This window comes from Syngnathus scovelli, chromosome 18 (genome assembly GCF_024217435.2).
Source record: "Syngnathus scovelli strain Florida chromosome 18, RoL_Ssco_1.2, whole genome shotgun sequence".
NCBI classification, from domain to species: Eukaryota; Metazoa; Chordata; class Actinopteri; order Syngnathiformes; family Syngnathidae; genus Syngnathus; species Syngnathus scovelli.
This window is the reverse complement of record NC_090864.1, coordinates 8,039,909-8,063,479: the sequence shown is the minus strand read 5'-3', so window position 1 is coordinate 8,063,479 and position 23,571 is coordinate 8,039,909. Positions and strand designations below refer to the sequence as shown.

At 41.9% G+C, this 23,571-nt stretch overlaps 1 protein-coding gene across 3 annotated transcripts in view; it reads right to left on the bottom strand.

Moving 5' to 3' along the window:
• LOC125985892 (partitioning defective 3 homolog) overlaps positions 1 to 23,571 on the bottom strand; it is a 125,460-nt gene that overhangs the window by 90,988 nt on the left and 10,901 nt on the right. The window lies entirely within an intron of this gene.

The following is a 23,571-nucleotide window of genomic DNA, read 5'->3' as shown; positions in this document are numbered from 1 at the left end:
TTACTTTTTCGCTGAATACATCCGGCTACCTCCAAACACCTGTGATCTGCTACAGAGCCCGAGTATTAGAATTGGCAGCGTTACAAAATAGTTGTCCCAAGTGCTCGCGCCGTGAAAAAGAAAGGCAAGTGAGGTTATTAGCAGGCATGGGCTGAGTTGAAGATGTGAACCTGCGATACCTGTGATGATGCAAAGCTCTATTCATATCCACCATGGCACCTTTTTTTTCATAGTCAAGTGGAAGAGACGGCTGACATATTTGAAAATAAGTTTTTGAGGTTTCTTTAAACTGCCAAGAGACATCTTTAAAAACAGGTATCGTATTTTCCGGACTATAAGGCGCACCGGACTATAAGGCGCACCTTCAATGAATGGCCCATTTTAAAACTCTGTCCTTATATAAGGCGCACCATTAATGCATCATGTCAGATTTTTAATCGAAATCAAATCATTCTCCATTTTATCTTTTTTATTTCAACGTCAGACGCAACCAATTACTTTATAATCACAAAATAATGATCCATAGTCTTCTTGATTCATGATTCATAGTCTTCAGCGGGCCACTTATATTTGATTTCATTACACAATGCTTTGGGCCAGTTTAAATTTAGGAATTTGGTCCGTATATAAGGCGCACCGGACTATAAGGCGCACTGTCGGCTTTTGAGAAAATTTTAGATTTTTAGGTGCGCCTTATAGTCCGGAAAATACGGTACTTTTTTCATACTAGAATGAAAACTGTAAAGAGACTGGCATGGAACAAACACACCAATAGCCCACGTTTCATCTACCAATCATTTTATTTCAGTGGTATCAGGGGTATAAAGTTATTACAAGCACAGTGGATGTACAAACTGTGACTCATCTCACCAGAAAGTCCAAGGTCTCCAAATATTGAGTGATGCTTACGATCCACCATTACCTCAACTGCACTCCATCCACTCCATTTACCACTTGGACAGTCGGACTATCATGTAGGTCCATTAACGAGTCGGTTTTTAATCACGTGCTTGATTATTGTGACCCGGCATATTCTCTTCTGTAATGTCACGACCTTAAGAAACATCAGAGTGGACACGCCATCATCCTCTTCCTGGATGTGGTGTTATCGGCCCTTTTTAATATTTCATGCTTTCCTTCTGTCTTTTATTCCTCACACATGCGAGTTGGAGCAAACCAGCAAAGTGCTTAGTCCTGTATTTTTCCTGCTCATTAAGGCCATCAAATATTCAGAGAATAAGTGTCGAGCACTCTGGCCTGCCATTACTGGCATATCAAATAAGCCTAGAATGGCTCGGAAACATATGCATATTTCAGGAGTTGTCACATCCACATAGCAAATTTGAATATTATCATTCATACAGAACACAAGTCGAGCAAAAATATATCAAAAAGTACATCAATGATATGTTAAGGTGGGTTGGACTAAGTTCAGAAAGTTTCTCATTTGAAGTAAATCAGAAGTGCGGCGAAAAATTAACTTGACGGTAAAGCCGCAGCAACTTTCACCAAAGATCAATCCTTTAATGAAGCAAGGGAATTATTTTTGTCATCATGCTTTTGATGTGCATATTGTTGGAAAAACAACTCTCCAGGTGGCCTATGCAATCATTGGAATGGCCTCAAGTTAGCTTCAGATCGCCCCAAGCCATGCGGCAACAACAGAGGCGCTCTGCTAAATATGCAAATGGCACTTTCAGCTCACGACGAAAGGGCCAAAGATGAAAACAAATACCCTAGAGTGTTTGACGGCTAAAAAAAAACAAAAGCAAATTAAATATTGCAAAATAATTAATCACTGTGTATTATTTATGAACTATAGGAAACCTGCCTGACTCAACAAACGCTTTCACAGGACGACAAAACTCTGCACAAAAAAAAACTTTTGCATCATTTGCCCAACTCCGGATGCAATCCTAATTTCCTGATCTGTATTTTCCCTGATCTTTTCCCACCAGCACGTCAGGTGAGCTGACCGCCTCCCGACTTTTCAGTCAGTCAGTAAGTAAGTCACCTCGGCAGCCGGCTAATGAGTAATTTCACACTCCAAGCTACTGAGCCGTTTAGGAAGTCAGTCGTTCTCCCTGCCTAGCCAAAGTTTTTAAATTGGCCAGTCACTTAGATATCCACTGAGATGCTTGGCTTAGCTGGCCACTTGGTGAACCTCTGATGGATTCACCGGGGAACAGCACGGTGTGCCAGTCATGAATCTGGGGCTCAGGCAGGTTCCTCCCAGTGCTTACATGTCCAATCAACTTAAGACCCTCAAGGTTAGAATATAATCATGCATGGTTTTTGAAGTGTCAGCCATGTGACTGGTTGGTGATCCGCCTTGGGTATCCCCCTCAACCTTAGTCAATGGGGGGTCCAGTTTCAAGATAGAAACCGGATGGATTGCTCATTACTTTGACTGAGGTGCTTTCTTAATTCCAGCTGAAGCTCCATCCATATGTTGCGAAAGCAGCTTGTGCCCTCTAGTGAACACATAAAATGGCCGTATCAAGTGTTATCTCACCTCATCGTGCGTGTCCATGACGACTATATTTAAGAGAACGTGGTGGAGCAGTCCACTGCATGAATCATGAATGACTAAAACAAGTGTATCCATATAATTCTTATAACGGATGGGATGTGAGGGAAACAGTGCTCTCCACGCTATACATTATAGGAGACTCCAGGAGAAGAACGAGGGAGTACGTCCAGGGAGTGCTGCTGAACTCCCATAACCTCAATTATTCAGCATTAGACTTTACTATTGATTTCCTGTTAGATCGACTTACTGAGTCGCAAGCATCGAGACTGTGACATGCTATAGCCTTTTCTGGAGGGGAGGGGGGGAGGGATGGGAGTCTGTTATGGAGAGGATGAAAAAAGATACAGATCCACTCGTGGGGAAGGGTGTAATTAAAGATACCCCTTATCAAGGCGGTGATAGATGAAGATGTCACACAAGTGCAGATAGTTAGCGAGTGGGAAGGAGACTGGTTAGTTTCACTTAGTGACCTTGGAGGGGGTGGGGTGGACATTGCTTGGAGGTCAGAGGTTTCCCATGACTGGGGCACTTGGAGGAACAATATTTATTTTTGGAAGGAACTCTGTGGCTGTCAGATATACAAGGAAAGACTAATTGGTTGCCGTGTTATTGCTGGTGCGGAGGTATTTGAACAGTTTGACTATTTTTCCAAGCAGCCATGAGTGGTCATGCTGACCCTAGCAAAAACAAATAAATGTGTGCTGAAGGAAGTAGCAAAGTCTACCTCGATGTTTCTCATACTTGTCAGCTTCCAACAAGCGATTCAAGTGTTTCCTTAAATTCGACATGTTTATTTAACACATTTTGGTTGTAAAGTTGCAGAAATTTGGATACTAATCAACTCTAATATCTCCAAAACATGAAAATCATAGTGTTTTTTTCCCCTCTCTGGTTTCCTCCAACAAAGACTTATTTGAGGGAACGACGTGAGCAACTTAAGGGCTCACCCATGTTGGCAAGCTGTTATCCCAGAAGGTCAGGTGCACCTTGGCCTCGCTCCAGGAAGGCAAACACGACTCCGTGCAATTACAATGTTAATAGAAATGACTTCGTTAAGGTTTGACATGACCAAATATGTCAATGGGAAACCCCGATGGCCGAATGAAGGTACAGTGGACCCTTTCTTTCTTCTCTACCTGCTCGACACAGCCAGACGTGGCTCAGGTTCCAAATAAAACAGATGGCAGGTATTGCCTCGTGATTTCTCCTTGTCCTGACCTTGGAAAGCTGTGCTGGGAGGGGCTGAGGGAGGGCTCTCATCTGTTGGCTTGAAAGATTAAGGATGGGAGCAAATACAGTACGTTGAGTTATGAGGAAAGGTGTTGAAGATTTTTAGATGTGCACAAGAACAACAAAAGTGATGAGTCATCGCTACTTTCTCCAAGTCAGCGTACCTGATTGTGCCTTGGCGTTCTAAGTGCAAAGCACGTCCGTGAGTTACGGCGCTGTGATATTATGCAAATTTCCAAAGACATGTTTTCCTTTCGTCTGTCAAGAGCAGACATCAGAAAACAGCAATTATTTGAAGTTGATTTGACACATCAAAAATTGTCTACAAGGTCATCCCAGATACTAAACGTCAAAACTTTGACCTGGAACTCATCAAATAGATTCAAAAGTTGCCTGAAGGCATCTTCCACTTTCATAAACAACAGAAACTTTTCGCAGAGCGGATGGCGTACGGAAAGTTCTCCAAAGTGTTTCCGTGCAAAACTCAGAGGATTACAACAAAGAAAGTTTAGCCATAGGATGATGGGAGAAATAGCGAGCGAGAGATGTGGAGGTAAAATACAGATCTGCATTTCACAAGAGAGCTGGGAGCTCAATGTTGTCTTCCAAATGATGGCGTGCATGCAAATCAGCTGGTAGATGTCAAAAAGTTGAACACTACCTTCAACATCTCCAACCTGATCATTCATGCAAACTCCGTCGAGCAGACAAACTTTATCAAAACTATTCCATCAGTACATCAAGCCTGAAGTGTGTCCAAGTAATTGTGGAAAACATATTTATTAATCCGTATGTAACAAAGCTGGTCAAAGCAACAACTGCCTGCTCCACTGGCCCACCAGCTGGAGATCCCCTCAGCTATAACATACATGCAAATCCCCTAAGCTGCTCTCCAAGGCTCCATTGGAAAGTGAAGCCTTCAGCAGGAGCCAAATGTCAGCTTCCCTAGCAGGTGGACAGCTGATCTGCGTAAAAAATAGGCCTTGGCATGTGATGTGCCTTGAGGTGCAATGTAAAAATCCTCCCAAGAGTCTAATCTCCTCCTTCAGAAGATGTGTAAGCCGCAGCTTTAAGGACCAAAATCAGCAGATTTCTTCCCGGCAAAACAGCAGCTTCCAACTCCTTGACACTTGACAAAAAAACCAAGATGGCTGACACTAAGAATGTTTAAAACCTGTCCAACAACACATCGTGGATGTAATGCTCCACAACGTTCCCAAACTATTAATGAAGATGACATTGAACTGGACTAGATGTCTCACTTTCTTTTCTGTTTGGTAAATAATTCATTCCAACCAGAGGGCCATACAGCTTAACTATATGATGGCCTAATGAGTATTATTGATCAAATAATTGATTGCTTTATGCGTGGCCTAACTGACTGCCGACCGGTCCATTTGGGAAGCTCATTACTTAATATGCATTATTCAGAGCTGACCACTAAATGGAGGCGACTATCCATGTACGGAATGAAAGTCAACAGGAATTTAATAGCAAGGGCGAGGGCGGCATCAAACTTTTTTTTTCCCCGTGTAGTGATAAATAGTCAACAGCGTATAAGCAATAGAAAAACTGCCAGGTTTGATTTGTCCGTAAATAGCAGAGCTGAGAATATTCTTGCTGTGATTTAAAATTCACCTTGAAGTACTAAAAGTGCAAGAAGGTTGTTTCCTCGAGTTTGTTTGAAGTTTATTTTTGCAATTGTATTATTAAAGAATGGACTTCTCCAACGGAGCTCCTCCAAAGTCCACGTGGGTCATAGCAATGTGTTTGCCTGGCCTTTAGGTAATTCCGAAGGGATAGAGTTAAATGTCTGCATTCATTGGTAATTCACATTCTTTGTTCTAATTAAAGTGAGACTGTCCGGCTTTATGCTCCATTTACAAGTCTAATTTGGCCCACAGGCTCGATTGAACATTCGGCTATTCAAAATGAATTTTTTTTTTCTCGGTAAAAATGGCAGTTGAAGAATGACAAAATGGCAACAGGAGAGTCACATGGTTTCCACTCCGAGTGTGAACTTCTGGATCTTCTGGGATCTCCTCCAGTATAGAAAACACATTGACGGGTAGCAACAGGAGAATTGAAACTCCTATTTCCAGGCGCCTTTCGGCTAGACCAGACACATTGCTAGTTTTCCGCCAGTCCTTCCTAATTAACACACACAGAAGCAGACACTAAAAATCAAGCACCTCTAATCATTATCGAGTACCAGAAACATTTATGGGCCAAGTTACCAGAAGTCCTCAAGGGTTGTCTGGGACACCTAACAATGTGCACAAGGATACCAGAGGTTTGAATCCCCAAGAGAGGAATCAATCTGAAGGCCCGGGCTCTCTAATTGGGGCAGCCCGTATACATAAATGGAAGATTATGACCTATAAATAAGAATTTATGTGACCGTTAGACGTGCCGGGAGATCCCGGTTGAGACGGAGGGGTTCATTAGCTATGCAACCAGGATGCCTGGCGATGCCCAATTAGCCTGATGACATGAAGGCCACAGGCATGTTTTATGTTAAGCCGGTCCGAAACATTCCAGACTATTTGGGCGGACTTTCAGGTGCAATTACTATATATGGAAAATAGAGAAAAAGAACGATTCCACGCAGCCTGAGCAAATCTTTTGCCGGTAATTTGTGACACCAATTTCAGTTCAGCAGCTGCTAGTCTCTTGTCAACCTTCCAATGGATGAAAGTAATATTTGCTCAAGCTTGAAGAAGATTTGGGTCAATATAGCCACCGGGAAATTATATACTTAACGGTAATACCTGAAGCATCGATTGGTTGATTTAGTGATTCAACATTTGTTTCAAATATTTGCTTATGCGCTGAAATATTATTGAAGTTTACAAAGCGGGGATGATGGGAAGGAGTTGGTAATGGAAGTTGAAAACAGGATGGAGAAGATAAGGACTACTTAGTACTTTTTATCGTTATAGACGTTCATATGTGGGCTTTTTTTTTTGTACAAATTGTGGCTTTTTTTTCCTTTGAGTCAATTCAGAGAGGGATTAATCTCTCCCGTCCCTCTGTCAGCAAAGTTGGCTTTTCCTCACTGGGATTCTTCTGTCCATCTTCATGGAATTCCATTAAATGAAGCCTGCTTCGCTCTGAATCAACCACTGACAGCCCATTGATCATCAACAGTGCTGTCTCGCACCAGATACACACTTGGGGGATCTTTATTGTGAAAATAGACGGGATAGAATTTTGCGGAGGAACACATGAACACATCTGGAATGCATGCCAGGGAGTTTTGCACACGGAGAGCTTCACACTGCTTCACTTTGACAAAGACATCAAGAATCTACATCTGTCTGGACATTTTTTCATGTAATACATAAAAGAGCAAAAACAGTGTGACACGCACCCACTGGCACTTTGGGGTATATTATTGGAAGCAAAGACATGAGAGGCTGAGAGGCTGATGGAGTGGTTGTCTTGGAAACTGGCCCAGGTTATTATAAGAAAAAATGCAAGGTGAGGAGGTAAGGGCGAAGGAGTCCACAATGCAAGGATGTTCAAGATGGTGTGTGTGTGTTTGTTAGAAACGAACAACTTTGCAATGTATTCAAAAAGCCCTATTAAATAATCGGCCAAACATTTGATACGACAGAACCCTAACCCTAACCCTAACCCTAACTCTTCCTGCCCCCTTTTAACAAAAAAAACTTTCTACAAAATATCCATCTCAAGATTTTTTTTTTTTATTATTAGAAAATTATACTGTCCATCAATACTAAACAAGCAAACTTGAATGTGATATTAAATCATCACAAGGTGAGAATGGTGCATCCTCCTGAGACGCCAAACCCGAACTGGTAATAAGGATGATAGTCAATTGGAAAATTATGTAAATTTCAATATATCTGAGGGAATTTGCATGAGGACAAGCTGCACGATAGATATGGTTCCAGAAAAATTGCTTTGCTTCGGTTCTACAAAGCCCTGAAGACATGGCGAGATGGCAGAAGAGAAAAGAAGGGAAAAAAAAAAAACAAAGCCAGTTGGGCTGCACTGTTTTTTTTTTATTAAACTAAAGTTTAGCCAAGAAAAATAAGTTTCCGTCTGTATTTTCGAGACAACAAATAGACTGTAAAAGTAAAAGAATGCCAAAACACAAAAGACATCTCGGTAGCTCACCTCTGAACCTTCTCGCTTTCTATAACGACTGTGAAAAGGAGTGAGTGAGCTGCTGTGACAGTTTGTAATCCATCATGAAGGATGCATGCAACACTACGGGGATGCCAATTCTCTCCAAATGGGGGTTTTAGTTTGCCAGGCCATTATTGTCTCTCGATTGCTTGACACAAGCGACGTGAAAATCCCACACAGTCTGCAATCACACTACGCTATCAGTAGCGAGCGACGTTACAGCCCCATGGGGAGCAATCTGGGCCATTTCCAAGCAGCATCTCTTCCAACCACATGTTTTTTTAAAATACGCTTTCAACAGAGAAGCTGAGCTCATTTTGTACACATAATTGTCGCCCCTTTCCCTTACAGCCTCATTACACCACAATCTGATTACATGGTGGAAAACAAAAGAGATGAAAAAAAAAAGGTTATCAATGAGGTGGTGGCAGGTCCTAAAATGTAAGCCCAACCTTTCTTGTATTTTCGAATATTCCACAAAGCTAAGGAGGTGAGGTCAAGCCGAACCAAGAAGACTTCAGGCCAAGGATGGAAGTTTAGTTGACTTTTATTGTACATTCTAGTCTACATAAGTTTGCCCTTTGGGTGATTCGTGGGTAGAAGTATAAATTCCCCAGTGACAAATCAACCTGTTGGAAGCAGAATAGCTGGCGGGCACAGAATGTCAAAAAGAGGCCGTGACTGAAGTCAGCCAATTTGCGCGTATGACAGCAGCAGAATGAAAGCGTTTCGGTTCGGTAACAGTGCTGACGTTTGGGTCCCATGACCCGAATGAGGATGGGGGCTCCGGAGGCGCATCCACGTTGTCAATGCAAAGCCTCGCTCTCAATGGGAATTAAAAATAAAACACTTGGCTTCTATCAGCATTTAAACAATTTGTCGTTTATGCCGGTATTTGTGTCTTGCATATGTTCAGAAGCCGACAAGCCTTGTGTTAATCAGGATTTCGTTCCCAATGTCACGTCCGAGGATTTGATTTGACCGAGCTGAGCAGTTGAGAAGTGCTTCGCTCTCTCCGGGGACCAAAACAGCCCTCAGTCACTGGAGTGAATCTATTACACATCCAGGGACATACACATAACACATAGGCTGTGAACACTAAGCTGCTTAAATTTTTAGAATACATCCAATTTGGGGTAGTCCTTTTTTTAGGAAAATAAAATTGTCCTTCTGTAACTCAGGCCAAGAGACTTCTTTTATATCCAGCCCATTTAAGGATATTCAAACCAAGATATTTTGGGTACCTGGGGTCCATCCATCCAAACCTCATTTTCCAGCGCTTATCCTGTTCAAGGTCACGGGAAAGCTGGTTTCAATCCCTACTGACGCACTGGAGTGATCAGCGTTCAATCACACGGGACCTGGACAACCATCCACACTCGGGAAATAAATCCCACATTGGTGCCATTAAAGTCAGTCGTGTGGACCACAATACTACCATTGACGTATCGATGGGGTCAAAACAGCCTTTTTTTTATTATTATTATTATTATTATCATTTTTTTTTACTATTATTTTGAGCTCCTTCAAGGAACTTTGTGGTTTTTCCAGTGGTTCCACGCAGGCTCTCAATATAATAACCTCACTTATTTCTTCCTAGCTCGTATTATCTCCTCTTATTACGACAACACCGAGGCCCAAAACTGTTCATTATGAAGGATGCACTACCTAAATAAATGGGCCGCGGTAATGGTTTCCGTCTCCTCGTCATTCTCATCGCCTCTCATCACCCGTCGTTGTCCCGCTTCATTGTAACATTTTCATCAGAATAAGAGTATCTGAGTGTAAAAGCTCACAGCACTTCCACTGACCAAATCAATCTCGTGTGAATATCACCATAGGTGCGCTGATCATGCGACATAATTCTCCAGTCAATTACCTCCGATGAAGCAGTCAGAAGAATAACAATGGCTGTTGATGAATGCCACTCATGGCTCCAGTCAGGGAGGTGCAGTCCCCAAAGCTGGCAGTGAGACAATTGGGTTTATCTAATGGGTATTTATAAGAGCTCCTCTTTCGCAACAAGCTATTTGTTACTGCTGGAATGGGCTATTTACCTTTCATGTGATATTTTTCACATCATGAGATGCCACAGAATGTCTTGAGTTTGTGTTTTAATTCTTTTCGGAAGGTGCACTTGAGTTACCGTAATTTCCGGACTATAAGCCGCGATTGTTTTCCAAAATTTTGAACCCTGCGGCTTATAGTTAGGTGTGGCTTATATAAGATTTTTGTCGTGATTTTTGTGATCACTTTTATACACTCGTAAAAAGGCTGTGGACCACTGTTGTGCGGTATCTTGAAGAAAAAAACAACAAAAATACTATTTTGAAACACTACTATGGCTGCTGCTTATTCTGGCTGTGTTGCTTGTGACTATTATGAGCTTTGGTAGGAATGCACGCTAGGTGACCTGCGTCAAAGGGCTCTAAACCCTACTCATGTGCACGTGCGGCTTATAGTCCGGTGCGGCTTATGTAAGAAAAAAACTAAAATATCCCTGAATTTTAGCTGGTGCGGCTTATAGTCCGGTGCGGCTTATAGTCCGGAAATTACGGTAAGTGCTATCAGTTATGGATTGGTTATGATAAGTGCACCATATTGCAATATTATGAGGGATGTCGATGAAAAAGTATATAGGCTAAAAAAAAATTAAAAAAGGGTGCATTTTTTATTTGTTACATGAAATTTTGCTGTTTTGAAATGCGGTGTTGAAGAATTAAAAAATTGAGGCCTTTTTTTTCCGGTGAAATTGATCAGCGTTCCATCATCAGCAGCATTGCATCTCATTTTAAGAATGAACAAAAGGCTCTTTCAACATGATAATCATTTTCACAGTTTTCCCCATTTGGCACTGAGGTGTCTGCTGTCCTGTAATTCTAAAAGCAGATGGTCACCACTATTCCACGCAGATCCGTTCCGTCTTGAGAACTCGTGTTTTGGGCAACTGTCCGGCACTTTGTCATGATCTGGTTACAGCATCTCTCGGTCTAATATGCATGCGGCCTTTGCAGTGCATTTTTGAGGAAGACCAGAAGCACATGGCACTGAACTAAGATCAACAATTTAGACAGTAACTGGGCTGGGAACTCTTCCTGCACTTTAAGTGTGCACCCACAAAAAATAAACAAGAAAGTGGATCTTCTCAACTACCAATTGTCAGTGTTTTTGTCTGTCTTGTGGTCATACTTCTTTATGTATTTAATATTAGAACGAATAATAACATCTTTGAAGGCATAGCCGACAAATTTGGACATAATTTATGGTCTTCACCTTTTCTAGGATATACGCTAACCACTATCATACTGTTGCGGCACTCGAAAAAAAAAAGTGTTCATTAATGAACAACCTGGGTCAACCCAAAAAAAAAAAAAATCAAGAACTGAAAATATCTCAACAAATGACAGCAAACTAATGAGTTTTCGAAAAGTCTAGAGTGTTTGTAGTCGCTGGAATAACAGGATCGGGGGGGGGGGGGTTGTTCCCAGAATCGAAAACTCCCAGGATTTGGAATATGGGGCATTGATATTTTCTTAAGAAGGCCTCTGGGATGGCTTTTGAAACCCTGCTTGATGTAGGATTTCATTTAGCTTGGAATAAAAGCCCTCCCAAGGGTGCTCCCTTCGCCTATAGGCTGCTTAACTTTGCTTTGCACACGCACACACTTAAAGCGGGTTATGAATCATTCTCTTTGTCATGGTTTTCTCTTAAAACAACCTCAAACAGAGCTGATGGGAATTTTCTTCAGCGCGGATTACATCGCACACTAAATCATTTCAAACAGGACATGTGTGTTTAGAATACAACACGCTTTTTGCAGAGATATGGACATCATTCTTTTTGTTTTCATATAGTAAAGCTACAAAAATGATGCACTGACATTTTGCCACGATTGCCGCACCGGGTGAAATAATCGAAAGCGCGATGATGACAGCAGCTGGGGCTGTTGGTGAATTCAATTAGTCAATGTCGGTGCGATTAATATGTTTGAAAAAAGGCATTGTTATACTTTACAGAGGAAAAATGAGAGTGTGTCTCGCTTTGTGCATGCTGCAGTAACCTACTTGAATAAAAATTCTTCCCGTTGGAAAAAAAAATGGAATCTAATCCTGTTGGCTACACGGTGTGTTTTCATCAGCCAACGCTAAGTGCCGTATGTTGAGTCGAGTGGGTGGTCTACCGTCCCAACCTTTCACGCAGAGCCTCTTCCTTCCTGGAGGAACCCAATATGACGCCCATGGGAAATAATATCACCGGGAGGCCTCCAGCTTCATAAATCATCCATTTAAGATACACAAACGCAAAAAGAGGACATCATATGAGTTCAGATGTCTGATTAGCTCGGGATTTTGAAATGTTGCAAAATAGATTGTCTTCCATATCTTAGATATGTAGAATTCAGAATAAATGTTAAGAGGAACCAACACCAGCATTTAGTTACCGTATTTTCCAGAATATAAGGCGCACCTAAAAACCTAAAATTTTCTCAAAAGCCGACAGTGCGCCTTATAGTCCAGTGCGCCTTATATGTGGACCAAATTCCTAAATTTAAACTGGCCCGAAGCATTGTGTCATGAAATCAATCATAAGTGGCTCGCTGAAGACTATGAATCATGAATCAAAACGACTATGGATCATTATTTTGTGATTATAAAGTAATTTGTTGCATCTGAAGATAAAATAAAAAAGATAAAATGGAGAATGATTTGGATTAAAAATCTGACATGATGCATTAATGGTGCGCCTTATAGTCCAGTGCGCCTTATATAAGGACAAAGTTTTAAAATGGGCCATTCATTGAAGGTGCGCCTTATAGTCCGGTGCACCTTATAGTCCGGAAAATATGGTATTTATTTTTACTAGGTGGCTGAGGGCGCCTGTCAGTGACTCGAGACCATTTACTCCACATTTCCGCAGGAACCTTTTGCTTCTCATCTGCTGTCCATCTGCTCCTCTGACAGACACTGCACTTTTTGCATCGAGTCAGTAAACTACAGCCGGAGAAACGTCTCTTGATGGGTCCGATCGCACAGAAGAGGAATCAATTCTATGTGAGTGGACATGAGCAGCAGACAGAAAGTGGGCGTTTGCTTCGGCCCCGGGGCCCCACTGATGCCGCACCGTGTTTATCTCCAAGATAGGTTTCTGCTGTCTTCTCGACTGGACGCACACACATACACACTTCCTGATTGCATCTGGCTTGTCATCGTCAGCAAGGGATCCTCTGGGGGCCCCTGATGGAGCGGAGTATGTTCACCTTCCCCTTGCGTGATCCGGCCACCCATCCCCCCCTTTTCACTCCCACTCAGGACAAATTTAATTTGGAGGTGCCAAGGACTGATATAAGAAGGAGACAGCCACAAGAGGCAGCAGCGGGGGATGAAGGTAATTAGATACCTCCCATTGCCCCTTTTTCTCCACACCGAGACAGACTCCTTTTCTCCCTTTGTCAACACTGGACCCCCCAACCACTGCTCTCCTCCTATCCATCCATGGAAGGAGACATCATCCTCACCCGCTTTGCCATTTTTAGAGATATCAAGTGGGAAAAGGAAACAAGAACAGCACTTATGAAATGACTATCTATGAGATCTTCAAGACAATAATCATTGATGGCGTAAATATGGAAAACTAGCGCTTAGATAAAACCAAAAATCCAAAACGCAGCTTGAAACGTAAATGAGCGTGAAAATTGGTTGAAGCTGCCCTGCGTGGGACCATCATGACACATGGCTAAGCGCATATGCTGCCTTCATGCAGTCTGAATGGCCTTATTGAATTAGAGTGAGCAGTCTGAGGCTGGAGGTTTTCACAGGTCAATGCCTCCCCTCCCCACCCCTCCCTCCCCTACTTGCAAGCCCCGCAACCATAAGACTGCTCAGCCACCTGCAGCTGGGAGACACTATAAAAACAGCCCAGACCCATTATGAAATATTATTCTTAACACTGATTTCTGTACAAGGAAACATGCTTTAGACCATACCAAATGTATGAATGGGTTTCTGTGAAGAATATTACAAATGATCAACTCACTGGAAAATCATGCATAATAAAACTTTGTTTACAGTAACTAACAGTTTTTAAAATATATGTATTTATGATATTTATTTATTATTACTTATTATATTACATTTATTATATTTATTATATTTATTATTATTATGATTATTATTTATTATATTATATTTATTATTATAGTGTGCAGTCCAGCTGAACTACACTCAATCATACTGGAAGTGCCTTAATATACGAGTTAAATTCCTTTCGCGACAATGCATGTGACCACAGGCAAGCCTTTCATATCTCGAATCATGATTCCCCATTGAAATGAATGGAAACATCATTAATCCGTTCCAGCCTTTGACAAAAATCCAATTAAAATTGTGTTTGTGTTCCAACTAGCAGGTAGTTGTTGGAGTTTACAATTCAGTCTTGAATTCACTCCACCTCGAGTGCCTCGGCGACCTTGAGTGCCTTGAAAGCCGCCTTGTAAATAAAATGTATGATCATTATTATTATTACTCTGGTCAGCCATATATGCCCTTAAAGTCCGTAGTGTATTATGTATTTGTGTGAATTGTCAATCCTCACCATTATCACTAGCCCTGGGGTCTATGATATAATCATTAGATATTCTCAAACATGCGTCTGATCATGTTTCCATGCCAACCCACCACCGTGTTGATGAATGCACACCAAAGCCCGATTCCACCGCTCCCAGTGCTCCAGTCATCTGTCGATGAAACTGACCTGATTGAGGTAGATACCAATATCAATACAGCTGATAAAAAAGGATCCTAAATAATTCAGGCGTATGACGACCACTCACTACAGGGAAATGGAGGATTTCTCAAAATGATGAGGTCATGGTCCCTCAAACACTTGAAGGTCTGGGGGCATGTGTGCAAGTTTATGTGCGGGGGAGTCTGTTGTGTGGTTCCGAATGTGTGCTAAGCCAAGGTCTCTTGTGAGCGAGCTGTGTTGGAGTTATTACCTCTTTTTGTTTGCAGCGATTACCATCTAAAATCCTTTTTTTTAATCAAGTGTGTAGGTGTGTGTGTGCGCTCATACATATTCAAAAATGGCATCGTGCTTCAGCACGCACCGTGATTACAGGTTAGAAGAAGAACGGCTAAGCATGATTGATTGTCTTATTGTTGGAGTCATCCGTGATCTGTGACCGATTGATTATGTCTTGCTGCACTGAATGACTCATTTGAATATTAACAACAGCTACTTGTGTTTTCTTAATTTCAATATGCACGGGAGTATTATTCCGATTTTACATGCGATGGTTCACGGTGGGGCTATTTTAAATTATCTCGTCTTTCTTTTATTGTGCTTTATGAAGAAGCCTATTTTTTAAATAAAGGCAGAAAAAAAAAAGATATTTTGTCGATACCTTTGTTTAAAAGCTCCCAATTTGGTAAAGTTGTTTTCTGCTTTGGGATCCACGGTAAGCCAACCCTTCGAGTTTCATTACCAATGGAGATCTTTGTCTCATTTTCTGCCATTCAACTGAAACCAATATTCCCTATGCAGGTTGATCCAATGCCAACCAATGTGTGTTCAGCCAGTTTTTTTTTCATATTCCAATGAGTCATATCATATTTTGCACTTTTTCATAACTCGGCACACTTGCAAAATCATCTCAAGTTTGCGTGAACTACTTTTTATTTTCCTGGTCAATGGTCTAGACCTGAGAGAGATTTCCCAAAAAGTTGGTTCTTTTGCTGAACCTTGTCGAGGTACTCAAAAGTGCTTTAAAATATTAAAGATTAATTTTTCCTTTTGCATTTTTACACATAAACATATAAATAACTACACAACCATCAAAAATGTGGGGCCAATATGACCTTAGACCCGACCTATTGTTTCCTGCAAAAATCTATTTTTAGTTAGGCTCAAATTAAGATAGTTCGGAATTGCAAAGGTCTGAGTTCTACTAAGTGCCGTTCTATTCTGAACCTAAATGGAGTGGAAAAAAAAGGGGGAAAAACAGATGGCGGCACAGCCGGAAAGTCACGCTTGATGACATCAATTGGCGCAACCGCATCTGAAGTTGTTACATAAAAAAAATAATAAAAAATCAAAACATCCCATAAAAAAGACACAGTTTCTATAAAAAAAATCTTTGCACTTGCTCTGATATTATCACGACTATAAAAATCACCTCAACTGACGACGCGACGTAAAACTGACTAGTAAAGTCAACTGCCTGACCAAACAGCTCAACTTTACTGAGCTCCTGCAGGGCTCATCGGGGGAAATCAACCTCCCTTAGCTAATAAACAGTAATGACCTGCTTCCCGACACGTATCGGATCCTCTCTTCATGTCAGCGTGGTGATGAGGACGAAACAGCGGAGCCAGCAGAAAGACAGCGCGCCTGCGGTGGCTTGGTAATTACTGTTAATTGGTTTAACATGGGGATGGAGGGAAGAAAGATAAGAAAAAAAAAAGAAGGGATGGAAAGACAGATAGCATTCTTCCCTCAAACCTCTTCCATGGCTCGTTTGATGTGATAGGGGGGTGTTATCGCGGCTTTCTATCAGCAGGGTGAGCTCATGTAAAACTGGGAATGGAGGGAGGGGCAGTATTGGACAGCAGTCTGGTAAACAACTATATGGACATAAATTCATACGTAAAGGTAAAATAAGACACGCAAGCAACAATGGCACGATGAGAAGGACAAGGGCGTAAGGCTAAAACATAAACTGGACGTGCATACACACAGTGTAAAACACACACTTAGATTAGAGCGCCTGAGGAAAACTGCTCATCCAGATAAGACCGGCAATGTGAGGGCCATTTATGGCCATTTGATGCATAATGAGCCTCCTATCAGTGGCTGCGTGAGCACAGAGATGAGGTGTGGAGTATTCCCCGTGCAGCTTGGCACTAATACTCTGACCGGAACCTTCATACAACATGCAGGAAACTTCAAGGCGTTGCAATCGGTGTGAGGGGGAAAAAAAGAAATGGGAGCCTCATGCAGGTTCTGCATCATGTAAGTGGAATTACCGTATTTTCCGCACTATAAGGCGCACCTAAAAACTTCCAATTTTCTCAAAAGCCGACAGTGCGCCTTATAATCCAGTGCGCCAATATGGATTTGTGGATAACTAATTTATTAAAGTAAGCGTTTATTTTGTGTGTTGTGTGACATTAACGTTTGAGCAACGCATTGATATATTGCTGTTTTCACTATTTCGAGTGTTACTATATTGTGATTGCATTAACATTTGAGCAACGTTGAGTTATTTATTTTTATGCTCTTTATAATCGGGTGTACTTTATATATGGACAAAGTTTTAAAAGTGGGCCATTCATTGAAGGTGCGCCTTATAATCCGGTGCGCCTTATAGTGCGGAAAATACGGTATACATATAGTAAACACTATCCAGGAGCAATAAATAAATAAATCAGTACTGTCCATCTACATTCGCTCAATATGAATCTTCAGTCGTTACGGATAATTATATTAAAATAAATATTTTGAGCTTGAACAAGCTAGACTACGCTGCTCTTTAATATAAAACATTGAGGGTGCAAATAATACAAGACATGTTAGCACTTTAAACAGGTTTCAGCAGAAACACAGGTCATTTCTCCAACAATCACATTACATAGTATTATTCCTGAAGAGAAAAAAAAAAAAAAGCCCAGTCCCAAATGAGATCATAAAATAAGGTCCCCTCCACTTGGGTTTATGAGTGCTCACATCCACACAATCAGCCATAAAACCCCGCCTCCTCCGAAAGAGGCCTCCAATAAGCTCATCTCATTGAGGGGCAATAAAAACCCATCCGCTGAGGGCACAAAACTACTGTTTCTCCTCAGCTCCATTAAGGACCTTCAGTATCGCTACTGCCACTGTAAAAAAAAAAAAAAAAAAAAGTGTGTTTTGGGGTAAACAAGTTACTCAGGAGAATTTAGAGCCACACCAGATATAAATCATGAAGCTTGAGAACTCATCTCATTTCTTCTATAGCATGATCAGGTGGATGCATGTATAATTTGACACCGGTAAAGTTGGACAAAAAAAAAAAAAAACTCTGACATCCATTCCCCGAAGAGCCTTATTGCCTTCAGGCACAGCTTCAGAGACAAAACATTGCTCACCGCAGTCATTATATCATCCGCATTGTTCCAAGCTCCATTGGGCTTAATAGTCCCGCATAAGTCACGCAACATGTCACCCCTTAAGTCAATACAGCTTAAGTGCAACGTCAATATTTTACTTGAACTGCTTCCAAATGTCACAATCGCAAAAAAGTATTTAAGTACACGTCACAAAGCTGTGTGTGTGTGCCCGTGGCATGACTAAATGCGTGACTATCCCTAGAATAAAACTTAGTGTCAGTCAAAGTTATACGATTGAATGGAAATTTAGAATGATGTACATTATAAATCCAACCCGACTTGTTTTGGAGTATTTTGAGCCCCGGCAGAGATTTTTGCAACCTGCTTTGTCTCCCGCTCCCTCTTCTCATCTTCTCAGAAGTACAATGCAGGTTTTAACCGGGATAAGAGGAAACCGGTGATGGCTGCTTGACTTCATCAACAGCGTAAGCCGGGAAGTTAACCAACGGCGGAGGCCGATACGCTTTCGGGGCCCGTAAGCTCTCGGTGATGTGCGGCAGCATCAATGAGTACTTCTCCAAAGATGTGTACGGTGGGAATTGGGAAGCAGAGGGCTTAAGAATTGAGGCGTACTGCGGTTGGAGAAAAGTTTTCTGCAGAGAGACGAGGTGAACCATATTTATGATTGACACGAAGCATTTGGGCTTATTGACTTATAGATTTCTGGTTTCTCTTATAAGTGTTTACAGTGTGACTCCGATGAGGTGGATCTCAAATAGCTACATACCAAGTCAAGCTTCACGTGTTAAGCATAACAGGAATCCTTTCAATAGACAAAGGGAAGCCATTTGGAGCCATTTCACGCATGATGTAAGGCAACTAGCTGAGGAAGAGGAGAACGCCAGTGGGAGCCTCTCCCTCTCCGCCTCTGGAGAAGGAATGTCTCGTCCCACTCTTTCCTGTCATAACCGTGATGCGGAGCGAGGAAGTCAAAGGCTTCACGCGTGTTTATGTTCTTCCTATGAAAGCACTCGAGTCAAACTTTGGACCCAAAAAGTTTGTTCCAAGTTTACAGCCTCGGTGTTTTCAACAAACGAGTGGGTGAATGTAAGCCGCTCTGAACAGATCAGAAGAGAAGAGGCATGCTGTGATGAGAAGTCCATAAAAGGATCCATCATTGTAAACTTCAGAACAGAGCTTTGGGTTCTCACAAAGAAAGTGCTGAAGACCCCTTCAACATTCCATCAAGTACGGAGATATTCCAGGTAACCACCACCTGAAACATTTTGATTATCACCCAAAGTAAACTCTTGATGAATCCTGTAGAGAAATCTTTCAATAAGACTATTTTTAAGTACAATTTGACCAGGTCTTCTAATCCTGCTGAGCTGTAGTGACACCACAGTGCCCCCTGCTGTCGATTCATGAAACATCCAACCTATGGATGCCATAAATCAACCATGCACAGACTGGAACTCCCATTTTCAGCCAGTGGATCATCGTGACACCCTGGAGAGATGATTATTCTTCTGATGTGTGCTGTCACTGACATGCTCCCAGTGCACGTTGAGTGAATCAATGCTAAATGAGGAGATGTTTTGTATACATGATCAATTCTCAGGTGTCCTCTTAACTTAATAGGCTTTTTGTTGTCGTGCGACTTCCATGGTTACCTGGCTACCGGAGAAATAGAGCAGAAGGTTTTTCATTTCTAGATAAGATGAAAAACATTGCTGATGCAATCCAAAGCTATAAAAATGAAGGTTACGAAAGTCTGCAGCAGAATCGACAATGGAACTAAAACCAGTTTAAGCAAGCGAATTGCATCTGGACTTTCTCTTCCGCCAAGCCAACCATGAAATACGGGCAGTGAAGGTTTTGTTCCACCAAAAGCAGGCTCCTTAAAATGGATGAGACCTCACGGTTGTTAAATAACAGAGGCCGCAATCTGATGTGGTGTGTTAACCTGCGGAAAATGCACACGAGCTGGTACTATGTGCAGTTTTGAAATGGGAGAAGTGAACACACACACAAAAAAAAATACTCCAAACACGCACACAGATGAGACCACCTGTCTGTGTCGGAGCGCCACAGGCACCATCACCTGCTGGCGGGAAACAAAGTCTTTGATATTCATATCAACCTTCAGCTTCACACACTCCAATGTAATACCTCTCGCTTGTTTTTTTTTTCCTTTCCATCCCAGACATAATAATGACACGACACAAAAGCCGAGCGTACAAATCTAGCAGGCGGCGGCGGGTTTGATCTAAAGAAAACACGGAACAAACTGCAAACTATGGCAGAGAATGAAAAGACGAGCGTGTCAAATCACTGAGACAGCGCAGAAAGTTTTTGCCAAAAAGTAGAACAGCAGTAGGAACATGATGCTATGGCATCATAGAAAGAGTGCAAGAGAGAGCAATATCTGCCAAGCGGTGGAGGGCCAGGCTTGGAAATATCCTGCCAAATTGCCCGCCTCAACCTCTCCAACATGGCCAGGGGGCAAACCATGACCACCTTCCGCATCATAAGCAGAAAGGAGGACCCAGCTGGTGGTCGCGATAGAGTGGCGGCTAAAAGCATCGGGGCAATTTTGCCTTATCTCAAAGTGCCCAGTGTATTAAAGTCTACACACACAGGGATTTAAAAAAAAAAAAAAAATGCTGCACCAATATGATCTTTGTCCATATTTTGAAGACTCCGAGTGACGATGTCAGCTTTTATTTGCTCCTTTACAGGCGAGACTTCAGACTTATGAATGGGTTTAGCGTGCAAAGTCACAAATAAAAGGACACACACATGTTCACATAATGAGCTATAACCGGGAGGCCCCGAGGCTGCGGCACATCTGCCGCACGACAGACATAAGGCATTCATGCAAGGACTCGACATGTTGCGAGCTCCTCACCACATGTGGTAAGATTATTTTCTTTTTGGGAATAAAAAAAAAAAAAAAAAGTTTCTCAAAATGGCCCACCTTCAGATGCCTGAATACATGCATCCATTTAATAAGATTCTTTTTGAGGCGTACATGAAATACAGTGACAGGAAAAAAACATTTTTTTTTCATTCAAAGCTAAGCTAGCGGTGGTAGATGCCATGTAAGCCTCCAGTATTAGAGAACAGAACACAACGTAATCTGAAGAGCCCTTTCAAACGAGTACAGCGGCAGCGAGAGCCTACCCGGCTGGCGTGTGGCTGTCTGCAACAATATGCAAGCCTAAAGTGCTCACGACCGAGCTTAGCTCCTCAGCCTTGGCACCGCCTCCCTGCCTCCACGTGCCAGTGTCAACTTGAGCTCTCAACAGTGCCAACCGCCATGCCAGGCTCCACTTAACTGAGTGGCTGCTCTACAATCCGAGTGGGTCTCCTTCTTTGGCTCAGTTATTCTGAATATGAAAAAAAAATAGAGGAAGTCGGGGGGGCTCTTAAAAAAATAACTGTGGGAGATCAACTCCCTGCAGCTACACAGTGAGCCTATAGGATTTCAAAGAAACCCAGGTTGATGTCTTTGACCCTATTTTGGGTCCCTATAGGGCCATCTGTAGAAAAGACAAAAACACTTCTCATCAGGGTCCGTGCAGCCCTTCAGGGTTCTATGATAGGGTGCCAGAAGCTCAGTCGGAGGGCCTGTATCTGTCATCTTCATTTATGGTTTGTCTCTGACCCAATTATTCTCCCCAGGGGCGAGCGGAGAACGGCACAGATAATAGGCTTGTTTGGCAAAATACCTACCCGGTCACTCGGACCAAAGAGGCCCTGACAGCTGTCCCTATTCATGGCAAATACAGGATGGGGGTCGTGGTGGCGTCATTCTTTCTCCCACATATTTTTTTTTTTTTTTAACACTCTGGCTAAACACCAGACAGTGGAAATGCCGTCAATTAATTACAATGAAAGTATTGTAATTTACTAATGTTCGACAAGGATAAAATGGCCAAGAGGCCATGGAGTTGTTCAAAGTAAATCCGGCGGTTCCCCTGATGGCGAAGCGCACAAAGGGCTGTGATTACATTGGCTATATCCCCTCTGTGAGGGATTATAACGATGTGAAGGCGGGAGCTGCTGAAAAGGAACAACAATCGTTCCCGACAAAGTGCGGCTACAAAAATCGCCGAGCTAATAAACAAACAAAAACAGGCGATGCGTTCAAAGCCTTGGAGAGAAATTCAAGGGGAAAAAAAAAAAATGCCTGCTGTTGCCCATAAACATCTAAACAAAGCAGTGGAGGTGAGAGGGAGGATATTCTGCCTGCATGCAGATTTGGAGCTGACAGATGTTCCTGAGGATGAAGGATCAAGAGCTCGAGTGCCTTATTGTTTCCTTGCTAAGCGTATATCCATCAATATTTTTAAATGTGTAAATCAAATTGATGCATATGGAATAATGAAGCTATACCATATTTGAATGACTTCCTTGCACACACACAGACACACGCAAAGACACGTTGGTGATTAGTAATTAGTCTTTGATTTCCCCCAGCGGTGTTCAGGTACCTGGGGAACAGCTGATGGGACCTCGCTCGAGCCTCGGCTAATTTCACTCACAGCGTGATCTCGACCCAGAGCAGGTGCCCACTTGGTAGCAATGGTGGTTGCCATGGCAATACCAACTTCAGGGTCTAGGAAATTGCAAATTGACCACCATGGGATAACAAGATGGATAACAAGAGCGATGTGTCTGGTTCCTATTAAAAACCTTTCAGTTAAAACTATTCTAATATGTAATATTGTAATGATATAAAGTATAATTCACAGTTATTTCCACCCTCATCAAAAAAAAAAAAAGAACATTTCTGATTGGAGAAGTTAAAACTCTACACCACTAAAAGCAGTATTATAGCGTCCCTTAGCGGTTTAAAAGTGTAACAACAAGTCTTGTTTCTGGTCAAGGCCTCATCAGCTTCAGCACTAATGAGCATTTTCTAGTAACCACCCCTGAGGATTCGAGGAGGCATATCAATTAGCACCAGCGGGAAAGGTCATCCTAATTCACCCCTGCTCATAATAAAGCAGATCCAGACACTAAGGAGCAAAGTCACAATGGCACTTTGTTGTTGCACATAAAAATAAAAACCCAAATAATAATCAAATGAAACAACCCCGCATAGAAGGCTTGACTTTTATCCACAAATGTCTCATTTCTTGCTTTTATTGAAAAAAAATGCACTTGTTGAATGCAGAGCAATACTTACAAATGAATCCCTGTAATTGCACAGTTCAAAATAATTACCCATATTTAATTTTATTAATTTATTAACTCATTAACTCAAATCTAAAATCTCTGACATCATTGTTGCACCTACCATCTGCATTTTCAATTCATGTCCAGCTGATGGCAGCAAAGAACAAAATAAGCAGAAAACTGTGCAAGGAGCAAAACTATTTTCAACAGGTTATGTTGAAAATGGCAAAAACAATACCAGGAATTACTATAAAATACTTTATTCCCCTTTTAAAATGCACACACTTAACTGGCGACCTTGACTCTCCCCATCAGTCAATCACAGGATAGGCTAAAGTTAACCCAATTGAAGACATGCAGAATAGAAAATGCATGTAT